Raw genomic sequence first — 16519 nt, forward strand, 5'->3', positions numbered from 1 at the left:
TACAGGACCATTCTGGAAGAAAACCTGATGGAGTCTGCAAAAGACCTGAGACTGGGACGGAGATTTGTCTTCCAACAAGACAATGATCCAAAACATATAGCAAAATCTACAATGGAATGGTTCAAAAATAAACATATCCAGGTGTTAGAATGGCCAAGTCAAAGTCCAGACCTGAATCCAATCGAGAATCTGTGGAAAGAACTGAAAACTGCTGTTCACAAATGCTCTCCATCCAACCTCACTGAGCTCGAGCTGTTTTGCAAGGAGGAATGGGAAAACATTTCAGTCTCTCGATGTGCAAAACTGATAGAGACATACCCCAAGCGACTTACAGCTGTAATCGCAGCAAAAGGTGGCGCTACAAAGTATTAACTTAAGGGGGCTGAATAATTTTGCACGCCCAATTTTTCAGTTTTTGATTTGTTAAAAAAGTTTTAAATATCCAATGAATGTCGTTCCACTTCATGATTGTGTCCCACTTGTTGTTGATTCTTCACAAAAAATACAGTTTTATATCTTTATGTTTGAAGCCTGAAATGTGGCAAAAGGTCGCAAAGTTCAAGGGGGCCGAATACTTTCGCAAGGCACTGTACCTCTGCTGCAGAGTTCATTAGAATTAACTGCAACTCAGATTGCAGCCCAAATAAATTCTTCACAGAGTTCAAGTAACAGACTCGTCTCAACATCAACTGTTCAGAGGAGACTGAGTGAATCAGGCCTTCATTTAAAACATTTTTTTTTTTACCATAATTTTATCAGGTAAGTTGACTGAGAACACGTTCTCATTTACAGCAACGACCTGGGAATAGTTACAGGGGAGAGGAGGGGGATGAATGAGCCAATTGTAAACTGGGGATTATTAGGTGACCGTGATGGTTTTGAGGGCCAGATTGGGAATTTAGCCAGGACACCGGGGATAACACCCCTAGTCTTACGATAAGTGCCATGGGATCTTTTAATGACCTCAGACAGCACCCTACACAGGGCAGTGTCCCCAATCACTGCCCTGGGGCATTGGGATATTTGTTTTAGACCAGAGGAAAGAGTGCCTCCTACTGGCCCTCCAATGTATGAGTATTTATGTGAAATGCCCACGAATGGCCATTGTTTGGTAAGCTAAGCTGACGACACATAGTGACAGCTTGGTTGAGTCGGTAAGCTAGCTAGCTTGTAGCGTTCTAGTAATCCCAGGGGAGAGGGAAGCCTGGCTAGGCTAACAATCTTCCTAGACGGCGTGCGTGCTGAGACACTGTTATCTAGGGAAAGTGACCTGTTCGAGTTTTAAATGGTCGAAGGATGACTAGTACCCGGTGGCCTCGATAACGAGCATGGCAGTGGAGGATATCTTGACATTGTTAGCACCAGAGTATGGTGGCCAACACACACACTACCTGGTGGACTAATCCTGGACCTATATACTAGGCGGTGTCAGACGAAGGCCCCAAAAATTGACAAAGACTCCAGTCACCCAAGTCATAGACTGTTCTCTCTGCTACCACACAGAAAGCAGTACCGGAATGTCAAGTCTAGGTCCAAAAGGCTCCTTAACAGCTTCTAACCCCAAGCCATAAATAATCAAACAATTAATCAAATAGTCACCTGGACTATCCCCCCCCCCCCCCCCCCCCTTTGTATTTACACTGCTGCTACTCGCTGTTTATTAACAAAGGCATAGTCACTTTACCCTTACCTACATGTACAAATTACCTCGACTAACCTGTACCCCAGCACATTGACTCGGTACCTTACCACCTGTATATAGCCTCATTGTTGTTGTACTGTGTTATTAGTTTTTATTTATTTTTTACTTTTGTTTATTTAGTCAAAAAAATTCTTAACTCTATTTTCTTAAAACTGCATTATTGGTTAAGGGCTTGTAAGTAAGTATTTCACTGTAAGGTCTACTACACCTGCTGTATTCGGCGCATGTGACAAATAACATTTGATTTGATTCAAATCAGCACAAGACAAGGAAGCCCGATATCCTCCGATATAAAAGGGATAGGTAGGAGAGAGCTGTCACAGCCTTGGAGGGCGAATTTCACACTCCGACCCACAGGTCACAGGCTGTTGGTTACAGACTGACAGTATACACAATAGCTTGAGATTACCCAACCGGTACCTGGGAAGACCAATCAGAAAAACAGGAGCCGAAGAGCAATCGGCTAAGCTAACTTTGCGAGAAGAAATAGGAGACAGTGCATGGTTTTACATGAACCGTGGGGCACGTCCTACCACGCTGTCACGTCACCGGTGTGACTTTGTTGTTATTATTACTCGACCTGGATATAATCCATACTTTCAACTGTATTGACAATTATATTTTGGGTTCTGATGGGGTATGACAGTTGAGCTAAGCTCATGAGGCATTTCTAAGGTAAATTCTTCAAGAATTACTGGGTATACATTACATAATTCATTTAAAAGTCAAAAAAATATATCTAGCCATCACAGATTGCTCCTTTAAAGACCAAACTCCCACAATGAAAACAAGTGATAAGCAAAATTTGAACAGATTTGTCACTCCATATTTAATTTATTACGTCAAGTCATTTTGACGGCTTGAGCATTTCATAGTATCCATCTGTAAAATCCAGCAAAAACAACAAGGTGAAAAATGTGTAATGTTTAAGAATTACGCATTATCAAAAGTTTCTGTGGTTGCCATGAGTGAAACACAGTAACAGTGATGATACAGACCGTCTCACACATAATGTACCACTATCAGCATGAAACACCCGGGTAGTGCACGTGTCATCTTCTGATTGCTTCACCATTTCAAAATGTTCTCACTTGCACTTGTTGGCGTTGCCAAATTTCAACGACTCCCACTTATTCGCAACATTATCAACATCACCATTCGCAACATCAACAACCTCACCATAAAGAGGAAATGGCTACTGTATGATGGATTAGGCAGCCCCATTCTTGCATTACAACTGGTAAGCCCTTGTCCCATTAAGAAATAACTGTGTGTTCTTATGAGTTTTCTGTAGCTAATATACAGAGCAGGATATAACAAACATTTGCTTGATGAACATTGTGCTGCTGGGGCCAGTTGACTCACCCGGAAGTGGACATTTCAGATTAAATGAAAAATTTGCAGAAATACCTAGACAAGATTCCCTTGAACACAGCTCAAGCCAAATCTCAAAGCTCTGATTCATATGTACACTCATTGGTGCTCCATGCCTTATGCCCTACAAGAAGAAAAGTACACATTCTCTCTACTTCTCTCTTTGTGTTGGAAGATGTGCTGAGTGTGCACATTGAACTGAACGATTTGTACATTGTGGTTTACAGGGAAGCTTATATGACGCATGGCGGCAGCATACATCAATGATTCAAAGTCAAACCGCAGCACAAAAGGAGGCGCATATTTTGACGTCATATAGCAATATAGATATGAAAGAAACCAAGTCATCACAGTCTCATTCAGCAAGGACACAGCTAATGTTTGACCTGTAGGGTGGGGGGTCTGTTAATGTGTCAGAGTGACTCAGTGCAGTCTGTACCTGTGTCAACATAGACACTGCCACACCTTTATAGTTTTATGACACCAAACGTTGATAGTCTATCAGCTTGTATACGACCCAGAGGAACAGTAAAACAGATCCTCACCTGGAACATCAACTGTCCTCAAACAAAATCAGGCTTTTATTGAACGCTTTTTAAAGCGGTTAACGTCATCACATCCTAACCTTGAAAGGAAAGGCATATGAAACTCTCCAGGGTCAAATCAGATAACCTTTTAACAACAGATCATGCTGGGGACTGGCATAACGAGTATGTGCACAGACATTAAAAACAAGTAACATAGAAATTGTAACTATCATTCACTTAATCAGAACTGTGTTATGAATGTCATCGAATCATCACAGTTCACATGTGAACTCAAGACAGCCTGTCTGCATCAAATCTGTAATTCCTCCTTTATTTAAAAAAATAGCACCAGTACAGACACAGAGTGATTACCATGTAAGGCTGGCTGGTAAGAGGCAGGAGGCTGATGTGTGAGTGTGTGTGCGTGCATGCATAACGGGATGTATTGCATTACACCAGGGATTTCCCCTGTACTTGCAGAGGGAACATGGTGGACGCTTTAGTTGACGCAGGTTTTTGAGGTGACTCTCTGTTAGTGTGGGCTATGATAATCACACCAAGCTTCCCTATAGCAACAAGCTAGCATGGGTCCAGTTCAGTTACATCTTCAGAAGAAAATGCAGGGCTTCATTCAGATGGTTGCTTAGTTGTAAAAACTCCTACTCCATTTCAACATTATCATTAAGTTTTTACTCAATGAAGTGTGTAGCATGAAACAAACTGAATGTTTAGATTTTAGGGTGGACAATATGAATGAAAGGATAGATTGTTATGATTAACACATTACAAAACAAAACAAAAAATCAACTGACACTTGACATGCCACTGAAAGAAGAAATGCCCAAAATTGTTTCTTTAACATACTTTTACATTTTTCTTCCCACTTAGTAGTGACACGTCAGGAAATACCTTTGAATCTGTCAAGGGAAATGCCCACAGACTCCAGCCCATATTGTATCCAGTGCCCTTGAAGCAACCAACAGGGTGGCATGATGCATCCTATCAGCACATTCACACAAACACACACACGACCGATTACTCAGTGCAACTCCCTGCTCCCTAATGGTAGGTAGGATAGTAGTCTGACAAATAGCTGCAATTTCATACTTCTATTCATGATTAACACTGCAGTGTAAGTGACAACAGAATCAGTGCCCCATCTAACATTCCCAAGAATTGTGATGCTTTGGAAACTTTGATAATACCTCGAATCATTTAATCGTTACAGTCTAATCTATGGACGTAGAGTACTTTAGGCAACTACAGTGCCTTCAAAAAGTATTTATACCCCTTGACTTATTACACATTTTGTTACAGCCTGAATTCATTATTCATTCACTACACACAATATCCCATAATGACAAAGTGAAAACATGTTTTCAGAATTCTTTGCAAATGTATTGAAAACAGAGATATCTCATTTAGATAAGTGTTCACACACCTGAGTCAATACATGTTAGAATGACCTTTGGCAGCAAATACAGCTGTGAGTCTTTCTGGGTAAGTGTTCCGTTCCCCAGTTTCTGTGTTGAAGTTTGTGTATTTGCATGTGTGTATTTCAGGAAATGGCTTCCTGAAATCCCTCTAGCAGCTGATTGGTCGACTCTATGGCTAATTGGAGCTGACCCCGCCCCCTCGTCAAGTTACAGCTGTATCCCATTAGACTCCTTCTCCAGTTATAAAAGCCAGTGTTCTGTTGTTCAGGAGAGAGATTGATTGTGATATAGAGAATTAAATTGCTGAGAGCTGTGTTGGTTGTTTTTCAGGGAGCTGAGGGTTATATAGTGTTGGTTGTTTCTCAAAAAGCGATTTGGTATGTACTATGTTAGTTGTTGCTGAGGGAGCTGATTGGGTATGTCTATGTGTCAATAGGACGCACTGTTTTGATTACTGAAATTGTTTGTGTTATTCTGTTTCATTTGTTCCCAGGGGGGAAGGCACCTAGGGAGTGCTTAGGCAAGAGGCCCGCGGGCATACATATACCTGTAGTGTATTCACTGTCTAGGCACACTAGGTAAGACCTGGGTGGACTACTCCCTGTATTTAGGTTAAGGCACCAGGTGGTGCTAAATTAGGTAAGTAGTGGGTAGGCAGGTAAGATAGGAGAGGGGGCTTTGATATTTACTTTCTTTGCTTTGGTTCCATCCAGCCCCTTTTCCACATTTTACCATGAAGGAATAAATTCCTAGTAAATGCTAAATTCTCTGCCTTGTCATCCTTACTCGCACCTACAGTCCATACCTCTTTCACTTCACGGAGAGTTGAGTTGTAGTAGGGTGTTGCGTTCCCTCTTCATAGAGGCATGCGTAACGTAACATGGGGGCTCATCCGGGATCATTCCATTAAACCCAAAGAGCTCGACAAGCTTTACATACCTGGATTGTACAATATTTGCCCATTATTCTTTTCAAAATTATTCAAACTCAAGTTGGATGTTGATCATAAATAGAACAACATTTAAGTCTTGACATATTTTCAAGCAGATTCTAAACTCTGACGAGGCCACTCAGGAACATTCACTGTTTTAGGTTATTGTCCTGCAGAAAGGTCCATTCATCTCCCTGTGTCTGGTGGAAAGCAGACTGAACCAGGTTTTCCTCTAAGATTTTGCCTCCATTCCATTTACTTTTATCCTAAAAAACTCAAGTCCTTAATGATTACAACCATACCCATAACATTAATGAAGCCACCACTATGCTTAAAAATATGGAGTGGTACTCCGTAATGTTTTGGATTTGCCCCAAACATAACACTTTGTATTCAGAACAAAAAGTGAATTGCTTTGCCACATTTTTTGCAGTATAGCATGTGCCTTAATGCAAACAGGATGCATCTGTTAAAATGTTTTTATTCTGTACAGGCTTCTTTTCACTGTCAATTAGGTTCGTATTGTGGAGTAACTACAATGTTACTGATCCATCCTCAGTTTTCTATCACAGCCATTAAACTGTTTTAAAAGTCACTATTGGTCCCATGGTGACATCCCTGATCGGTTTCCATCCTCTCCAGAAACTGTGTTAGGAAGGAAGCCTGTATCTTTGTAGTGACTGTAGTGACTTTTCATCTACCAATAGGTGCCCTTCTTTGCGAGTCATTGGAAAACCTCCCTGGCTTTGTGTTTGAAATTCACTGCTCGACTGAGGGACCTGAGATCATTGTATGTGTGCAGAACAGAGCTGAGGTAGTCATTTTATTTATTTTTTACCTATTATTGCGCACAGAGTGAGTCCATGTAACTTGTTAAGCACATATTTATTTTATTTTTACTTTAGGCTTGCCATAACAAAAAGGTTGAATACTTATTAACTCAAGACATTTCAGCTTTTCATTTTTAATTCATTTGTAAAACTTTCATAAACATAATTCCACTTTGACATTATGGGGTATTGTGGGTAGGACAGTGAAAGAAATCTATTTTTATTCCATTTTAAATTCAGGCTGTAACACAACAAAATGTGGAAAAAGTCAAGGGGTGTGAATACTTTCTGAAGGCACTGTATGTCACTGGAAAGTGATGTTTAACAGCAGAATAGACTACATTCGTAGTATAATTTTCCATCATTGTTCATTACTGAATATATGTTTTAAAGATGTCATCATCTCGGGAATTCCAAATTATACTGACAGGGTCATCAGTGATGTAATGTGGTTTCTTGTGTAAACCCCAATCTTTCTGCAGTGCTCAACACCATAAACATCTATAGACAACTCAGTAAGAAAGAAACATGACATACAGTGCATTCGGAAAGTACTCAGACTTATATATGTTACATCCTTATTCTAAAACAGTGACATTTTTGCAAATGTATTTAAAAACTGAAATCTCACATTTACGTAAGTATTCAAACCCTTTACTCAGTGATTTGTTAGTCTTAAGTCTGACGCTACAAGCTTGGCACACCTATATTTGGAGTGTTTCTCCCATTCTTCTCTACAGATCCTCTCAAGCTCTGTCAGGTTAGATGGGGAGCATTGATCCACAGCTATTTTCAGGTCACTCCAGAGATGTTCGTTCGGGTTCAAGTCTGGGCCAGTCAAGGACGTTGAGACTTGTCCCAAAGCCACTCCTGCGTTGTCTTGGCCGTGTGCTTAGGGTCGTTGTCTTGTTGGAAGGCGAACCTTGGCCCCAGTCTGAGTGCTCTGGAGCAGGTTCATTAAGGATCTCTGTACATCTTTCCCTCAATCCTGACTAGTCTTCATGTCCCTACCACTGAAAAACATACCCACAGCTTGATGCTGCCACCACAATGCTTCACCGTAGAGATGGTGCCAGGTTTCCTCCAGACGAGACGCATTGGATTCAGGCCAAAGGGGTATCAGACCAGAGAATCTTTTTTCTCGTGGTCAGAGTCTTTAGGTGCTTTTTGCAATGAGGGGGTCCTTGGAGATGTTGAGCCCGGACCTGACACAGACCAGAAACAGCTTTGCCGCCCTGGATCCAGAAGTTCACAGCACACAGCTCGGACACCCATGCATACCCCACAAGACATGCCACCAGAGGTCTCTTCACAGTCCCCAAGTCCAGAACAGACTATGAGAGGCGCGAAGTACTACATAGAGCCATGACTACATAGAACTCTATTCCACATCCGGTAACTGATGCAAGCAGTAGAATCAGATTCAAAAAGCAGGTAAAAATAGACCTTATGGAACAGTGGGACTGTGAAGTAACACAAACATAGGCACAGACACATGCATACACACGTAACATACACACACGTATATATGGTTTTTGCGTTGGACATGTGTGGTAGAGGAGTGTGGGCCTGAGGGAACACAGTGTGTTGTAGATATGTGGTAGAGGAGTATGGGCCTGAGGGAACACAGTGTGTTGTAGATATGTAGTAGAGGAGTATGGGCCTGAGGGAACACAGTGTGTTGTAGATATGTGGTAGAGGAGTATGGGCCTGAGGGAACACAGTGTGTTGTAGATATGTGGTAGAGGAGTATGGGCCTGAGGGAACACAGTGTGTTGTAGATATGTGGTAGAGGAGTATGGGCCTGAGGGAACACAGTGTGTTGTAGATATGTGGTAGAGGAGTATGGGCCTGAGGGAACACAGTGTGTTGTAGATATGTGGTAGAGGAGTAGGGGCCTGAGGGAACACAGTGTGTTGTAGATATGTGGTAGAGGAGTATGGGCCTGAGGGAACACAGTGTGTTGTAGATATGTGGTAGAGGAGTATGGGCCTGAGGGAACACAGTGTGTTGTAGATATGTGGTAGAGGAGTAGGGGCCTGAGGGAACACAGTGTGTTGTAGATATGTGGTAGAGGAGTAGGGGCCTGAGGGAACACAGTGTGTTGTAGATATGTGGTAGAGGAGTATGGGCTGAGGGAACACAGTGTGTTGTAGATATGTGGTAGAGGAGTATGGGCCTGAGGGAACACAGTGTGTTGTAGATATGTGGTAGAGGAGTATGGGCCTGAGGGAACACAGTGTGTTGTAGATATGTGGTAGTGGAGTAGGGGCCTGAGGGAACACAGTGTGTTGTAGATATGTGGTAGAGGAGTATGGGCCTGAGGGAACACAGTGTGTTGTAGATATGTGGTAGAGGAGTATGGGCCTGAGGGAACACAGTGTGTTGTAGATATGTGGTAGAGGAGTATGGGCCTGAGGGAACACAGTGTGTTGTAGATATGTGGTAGTGGAGTAGGGGCCTGAGGGAACACAGTGTGTTGTAGATAGGTGGTAGAGGAGTATGGGCCTGAAGGAACACAGTGTGTTGTAGATATGTGGTAGAGGAGTATGGGCCTGAGGGAACACAGTGTGTTGTAGATATGTGGTAGAGGAGTATGGGCCTGAGGGAACACAGTGTGTTGTAGATATGTGGTAGAGGAGTATGGGCCTGAGGGAACACAGTGTGTTGTAGATATGTGGTAGAGGAGTAGGGGCCTGAGGGAACACAGTGTGTTGTAGATATGTGGTAGAGGAGTAGGGGCCTGAGGGAACACAGTGTGTTGTAGATATGTGGTAGAGGAGTGTGGGCCTGAGGGAACACAGTGTGTTGTAGATATGTGGTAGAGGAGTAGGGGCCTGAGGGAACACAGTGTGTTGTAGATATATGGTAGTGGAGTAGGGGCCTGAGGGAACACAGTGTGTTGTAGATATGTGGTAGAGGAGTGTGGGCCTGAGGGAACACAGTGTGTTGTAGATATGTGGTAGAGGAGTGTGGGCCTGAGGGAACACAGTGTGTTGTAGATATGTGGTAGAGGAGTAGGGGCCTGAGGGAACACAGTGTGTTGTAGATATGTGGTAGATGAGTATGGGCCTGAGGGAACACAGTGTGTTGTAGATATGTGGTAGAGGAGTATGGGCCTGAGGGAACACAGTGTGTTGTAGATGTGTGGTAGAGGAGTATAGGCCTGAGGGAACACAGTGTGTTGTAGATATGTGGTAGAGGAGTAGGGGCCTGAGGGAACACAGTGTGTTGTAGATATGTGGTAGAGGAGTATGGGCCTGAGGGAACACAGTGTGTTGTAGATATGTGGTAGAGGAGTATGGGCCTGAGGGAACACAGTGTGTTGTAGATATGTGGTAGAGGAGTAGGGGCCTGAGGGAACACAGTGTGTTGTAGATATGTGGTAGAGGAGTATGGGCCTGAGGGAACACAGTGTGTTGTAGATATGTGGTAGAGGAGTATGGGCCTGAGGGAACACAGTGTGTTGTAGATATGTGGTAGTGGAGTAGGGGCCTGAGGGAACACAGTGTGTTGTAGATATGTGGTAGAGGAGTAGGGGCCTGAGGGAACACAGTGTGTTGTAGATATGTGGTAGAGGAGTATGGGCCTGAAGGAACACAGTGTGTTGTAGATATGTGGTAGAGGAGTATGGGCCTGAGGGAACACAGTGTGTTGTAGATATGTGGTAGAGGAGTATGGGCCTGAGGGAACACAGTGTGTTGTAGATATGTGGTAGAGGAGTAGGGGCCTGAGGGAACACAGTGTGTTGTAGATATGTGGTAGAGGAGTATGGGCCTGAGGGAACACAGTGTGTTGTAGATATGTGGTAGAGGAGTGTGGGCCTGAGGGAACACAGTGTGTTGTAGATATGTGGTAGAGGAGTGTGGGCCTGAGGGAACACAGTGTGTTGTAGATATGTGGTAGAGGAGTAGGGGCCTGAGGGAACACAGTGTGTTGTGAATTCTGTAATGAATGTATTGTAAGGTTTTTGTATAACTGTTTTTGTATAACTGCCTTAATATTGCCTTGTCAGCAGCTAATGGGGATCCATAATAAATACAACAGCAAATAATGCTTGAGGAATCTTAACTAAAGTGTCTGTGAATAACACTAGGACACTGTGTTCCATGCTATACAAAACCCCCTCAGGGACAAGAGTAACTCATAAAGGCAATAGCAGAAGCAGAATATCAGTGGAGATAGTCTTGAGCACTAACACATCACCCATCCAAAAGGCACAGGCTGGCAACTGGGCAACGAGCCACCATGTTGGCTCAATGATGAGTAATGATCACATACAGTATGTCAGGGGGAGGGAGCGATCATTAGCACCCCAACACTCTGGCTGTGGAAGGATGGAGGGAGTGTGAGTACAAAGAGTTCTTTGAAAACCACAGATGAGCACCAGAACCAGGCTAAAGCAAAAACGGTGAACTTCTCAATGTGAAGTGATCACTGAAGACTTGTAAAGGAAAATCTTTACTCATTGCAGCAAAGTGTTGATTTCTATCATGCTAACTCTACGGACCATCACACTTCAACAAATCTCCATGTAAACCAAATGAATTGCATGCCCATATTAAGCTATCTGGAATGTAATCATATTCATTGGGACTGTCATTTTTCTCCTTTTCACATTACAGGATGTATGCAAAACATTTATCCGAATTCTGTAGACCTCAAGATTAAAAGATTAATTCAATTCCGGATAACATGACTGGTCATAATCTTTCTGCAAGGTTTGTTCACCAAGATGCAATGTAAGATGCCTTACTCGTATGTATTATAAAATAGATTACTTGCATACAAATTAGAGCTGCTTAGAACTATTGATGTTTCATTGCAGTACAAATGTACATTTTTCAGACTAAACATTACCAGTCCTCTATCACTTTTCCCTTATTAGTACAAACCACCAGTGCCAAACTATGAAGAATGAATGAAATAGGAATGAAAGAGAAAAAAATGAATACATTGAGGGTGTGACAAAGGTGATGCAGTCTAGTCACACAGAGGGCTGACTTTGCTTATTGAAAGTATGGTGACCTGCTCCATCTTGTGGACAAATATAATATTGCAAATTTGAAAATAAAAATGGCAAATTCAGAGAAATAGGCACAATCAAAGAAATTAAAAAAACACCCCCGCTCAGGTTAATTTATCAGTTAAAGAGAAGACTACTTACTAATGGTTTATATAAACTACATAACCAAAAGTATGTGGACACATGCTCGTCGTACAACTCATTCCAAAATCATGGGCATTAATATGAAGTTGGTCCCCCCTTTGCTGCTATAACAGCCTCCACTCTTCTGGGAAGGCTTTCCACTAGATGTTGGAATATTACTTGCTTCCAGTCAGCCACAAGAGCATTAGTGAGGTTCGGCGCTGATGTTGGGCGATTATGCCTGGCTCGTAGTCGGCGTTCCAATTCATCCCAAAGGTGTTCGAAGGGGTTGAGGTCGGGCTCTGTGCAGGCCAGTCAAGTTCTTCCACACAGATCTCGACAAGCCATTTCTGTATGGACTCGATTTGTGCACGGGGGCCTTTCCCAAACTTGCACAGAATCGTCTAGAATGTCATTGTATGCTGTAGAGTTAAGAATTCCCTTCACAGGAACTAAGGGGCCTAGTCCGAACCATGAAAAAACAACCCCAAACTTTACTGTTGGCGCTATGCATTGGGGCAGGTAGCGTACCATTGTTCCTGTTCCCAAGAAAGCTAAGGTAACTGAGCTAAATGACTTCCGTCATCATGAAGTACTTTGAGAGACTAGTCAAGGACCATTTCACCTCCACCCTACCTGACACCCTAGACCCACTCCAATTTGCTTACCGCCCAAATAGGTCCACAGACAATGCAATCTCAACCACACTGCACACTGCCCTAACCCATCTGGACAAGAGGAATACCTATGTGAGAATGCTGTTCATCGACTACAGCTCGGCATTTAACACCATAGTGCCCTCCAAGCTCGTCATCAAGCTCGAGACCCTGGGTCTCGACCCCGCCCTGTGCAACTGGGTACTGGACTTCCTGACGGGCCGCCCCCAGGTGGTGAGGGTAGGCAACAACATTTCCACCCCGCTGATCCTCAACACTGGGGCCCCACAAGGGTGCGTTCTGAGCCCTCTCCTGTACTCCCTGTTCACCCACGACTGCGTGGCCACGCACGCCTCCAACTCAATCATCAAGTTTGCGGACGACACAACAGTGGTAGGCTTGATTACCAACAACGACGAGACGGCCTACAGGGAGGAGGTGAGGGCCCTCGGAGTGTGGTGTCAGGAAAATAACCTCACACTCAACGTCAACAAAACTAAGGAGATGATTGTGGACTTCAGGAAACAGCAGAGGGAACACCCCCCTATCCACATCGATGGAACAGTAGTGGAGAGGGTAGTAAGTTTTAAGTTCCTCGGCGTACACATCACAGACAAACTGAATTGGTCCACCCACACAGACAGCATCGTGAAGAAGGCGCAGCAGCGCCTCTTCAACCTCAGGAGGCTGAAGAAATTCGGCTTGTCACCAAAAGCACTCACAAACTTCTACAGATGCACAATCGAGAGCATCCTGTCGGGCTGTATCACCGCCTGGTACGGCAACTGCTCCGCCCACAACCGTAAGGCTCTCCAGAGGGTAGTGAGGTCTGCACAACGCATCACCGGGGGCAAACTACCTGCCCTCCAGGACACCTACACCACCCGATGTCACAGGAAGGCCATAAAGATCATCAAGGACATCAACCACCCGAGCCACTGCCTGTTCACCCCGCTATCATCCAGAAGGCGAGGTCAGTACAGGTGCATCAAAGCTGGGACCGAGAGACTGAAAAACAGCTTCTATCTCAAGGCCATCAGACTGTTAAACAGCCACCACTAACACTGAGTGGCTGCTGCCAACACACTGACTCAACTCCAGCCACTTTAATAATGAGAATTGATGGGAAATGAGGTAAAATATATCACTAGCCACTTTAAACAATGCTACCTAATATAATGTTTACATACCCTACATTATTCATCTCATATGTATATGTATATACTGTACTTTATATCATCTACTGCATCTTTATGTAATACATGTATCACTAGCCACTTTAACTATGCCACTTTGTTTACATACTCATCTCATATGTATATACTGCACTCAATACCATCTACTGTATCTTGCCTATGCCGCTCTGTACCATCACTCATTCATATATCTTTATGTACATATTCTTTATCCCCTTACACTTGTAGGTAGTAGTTTTGGAATTGTTAGTTAGATTACTTGTTATTACTGCATTGTCGGAACTAGAAGCACAAGCATTTCGCTACACTCGCATTAACATCTGCTAACCATGTGTATGTGACAAATAAAATTTGATTGGATTTTGATTTGATACTCCCGGCATCCGTCAAACCCAGATTCGTCCGTCGGACTGCCAGATGATGAAGTGTGTCCATCAGTCCAGAGAAAACGTTTCCACTGCTCCAGAGTCCAATGGTGGCAAACTTTACACCACTCCTGTCGACGCTTGGCATTGCGCACGATCTTAGGTTTGTGTGCAGCTGCTCAGCCATGGAAACCCATTTCAGGAATCACCCAACAAACAGTTATTGTGCTGACGTTGCTTCCAGAGGCAGTTTGGAACTCAGTAGTGAGTGTTGCAAACGAGGACAGGCAATTCATCAAATCCAAATACATATTTGTCACATACATGTGCTTATCATATGTTATTGCAGGTGCAGCGAAATGCTTGTGTTTCTAGCTCCAACAGTGTGGTAATATCTAACAACTAATATCTAACAGTACACACAAATATAAAATAACGGAATGGAATTAAGAATATATAAATATTTGGGGACGCGCAATGTCAGAGGTATAGACACATACAGTAGAATAGAATACAGTAGATTAGGATAGAATATAGTAGAATAGGATATAATGAGATGAGTCATGCAAAATATGTCAACATTATTAAAGCTGCCAGTGATTTCAAGTCTATGTACACTACCGGTCAAAAGTTTTAGAACACCTACACATTCAAGGGTTTTTCTTTATTTTTTTTATTTTTTTTACCATTTTCTACATTGTAGAATATTAGTACATCAAAACTATGAAATAACACGTATGGAATCATGTCGTAACCAAAAAAAAGTACAAAATAAATCAAAATATATTTTATATTTGAGATTCTTCAAATAGCCACCCTTTGCCTTGTTGACAGCTTTGCACACTCTTGGCATTCTCTCACCCAGCTTCATGAGGTAGTCACCTGGAATGCTGTTCAATTAACAGGTGTACCTTCTTAAAAGTTCATTTGTGGAATTTATTTCCTTCTTAATGTGTTTGAGCCAATCAGTTGAGTTGTGACAAGGTGGGGGAGGGTATACAGAAGAGCGGCTCAAATAAGCAAAGAGAAACGACAGTCTATTACTTACGACATGAAGGTAAGTCAATACGGAACATTTCAAGAACTTCTTCAAGTGCAGTCGCAAAACCCATCAAGCGCTATGATGAAACTGGCTCTCATGAGGACCGGAACAGGAACGGAAGACCCATAGTTCTCTGCGGCAGAGGATACGTTCATTAAAGTTAACAGCACCTCCGAAATTGCGGCCCAAATAAATGCTTCACAGAGTTCAAGTAACAGACATCTCAACATCAACCGTTCAGGGGAGACTGCGAATCAGGCCTTCATGGTCGAATTGCAGCAAAGAAACCACTACTAAAGGACACCACAATAAGAAAAAACTTGTTTGTCAAATGACCTGACTTACACAATCCCCCGACCTCAAAAAAAAAAAATTCTAGATTGTTTGGGGATGTGTCGGACCGCAGAGTGAAGGAAAAGCAGCCAACAAGCACTCAGCATATGTGGAAACTCCTTCAAGACTGTTGGAAAAGCATTCCAGGTGAAGCTGGTTGAGAGAATGCAAAGTGTGAAAAGCTATTTGAAGAATCTGAATTTGTTTAACACTTTTGGTTACTACATGATTCCATGTGTTATTTCATAGTTTTGATGTCTTCAGTATTATTCTACAATGTAGAAAATAGTAAAAATAAAGAAAAACCCTTGAATGAGTAGGTGTTCTAAAACTTTTGACTGGTAGTGTATAGGGCAGCTGCCTCTTATGTGCTAGTGATGGCTATTTAAACGGTCTGATGGCCTTGAGATAGAAACTGTTTTTCAGTCTCTCGGTCCCTGCTTTGATGCACCTGTACGGACCACGCCTTCTGGATGATAGTAGGGTGAATAGGCAGTGGCTCGGGTGGTTGTTGTCCTTGATTATCTTGGCCTTCCTGTGACATCAGGTGCTGTAGGTGTCCTGGAGGGCAGGTAGTTTTCCCCCAATGATCCGTTGGGTAGACTGCGCCACCCTCTGGAGATCCCTGCGGTTGCAGGCGGTACAGTTGCCATACCAGGCGGTGATACAGCCCATTAGGGTGCTCTCAATTGTGCATCTGTAAAAGTTTGTGAGGATTTTAGGTGCCAAGCCAGATTTAGGTGCCAAGCCAAATGAAGAGGCGCTGTGATGGGTACACCGAGGAACATGAAGCTTTCCACCTTCTCCACTGCGGTCCTGTAGATGTGGATGGGGGGGGGGGGGGTGCTCCCTCTGCTGTTTCCAGAAGTCCACTATCAGCTCATTTGTTTTGTTGACGTTGGGTGAGAGGTTGGCACCACACTCCCAGGGCCCTCACCTCCTCTTTGTAGGCGGTCTCGTCATTGTTGGAAGTCAGGC

The sequence above is a fragment of the Oncorhynchus clarkii genome, chromosome 10 (genome assembly GCF_045791955.1).
Source record: "Oncorhynchus clarkii lewisi isolate Uvic-CL-2024 chromosome 10, UVic_Ocla_1.0, whole genome shotgun sequence".
NCBI classification, from domain to species: Eukaryota; Metazoa; Chordata; class Actinopteri; order Salmoniformes; family Salmonidae; genus Oncorhynchus; species Oncorhynchus clarkii.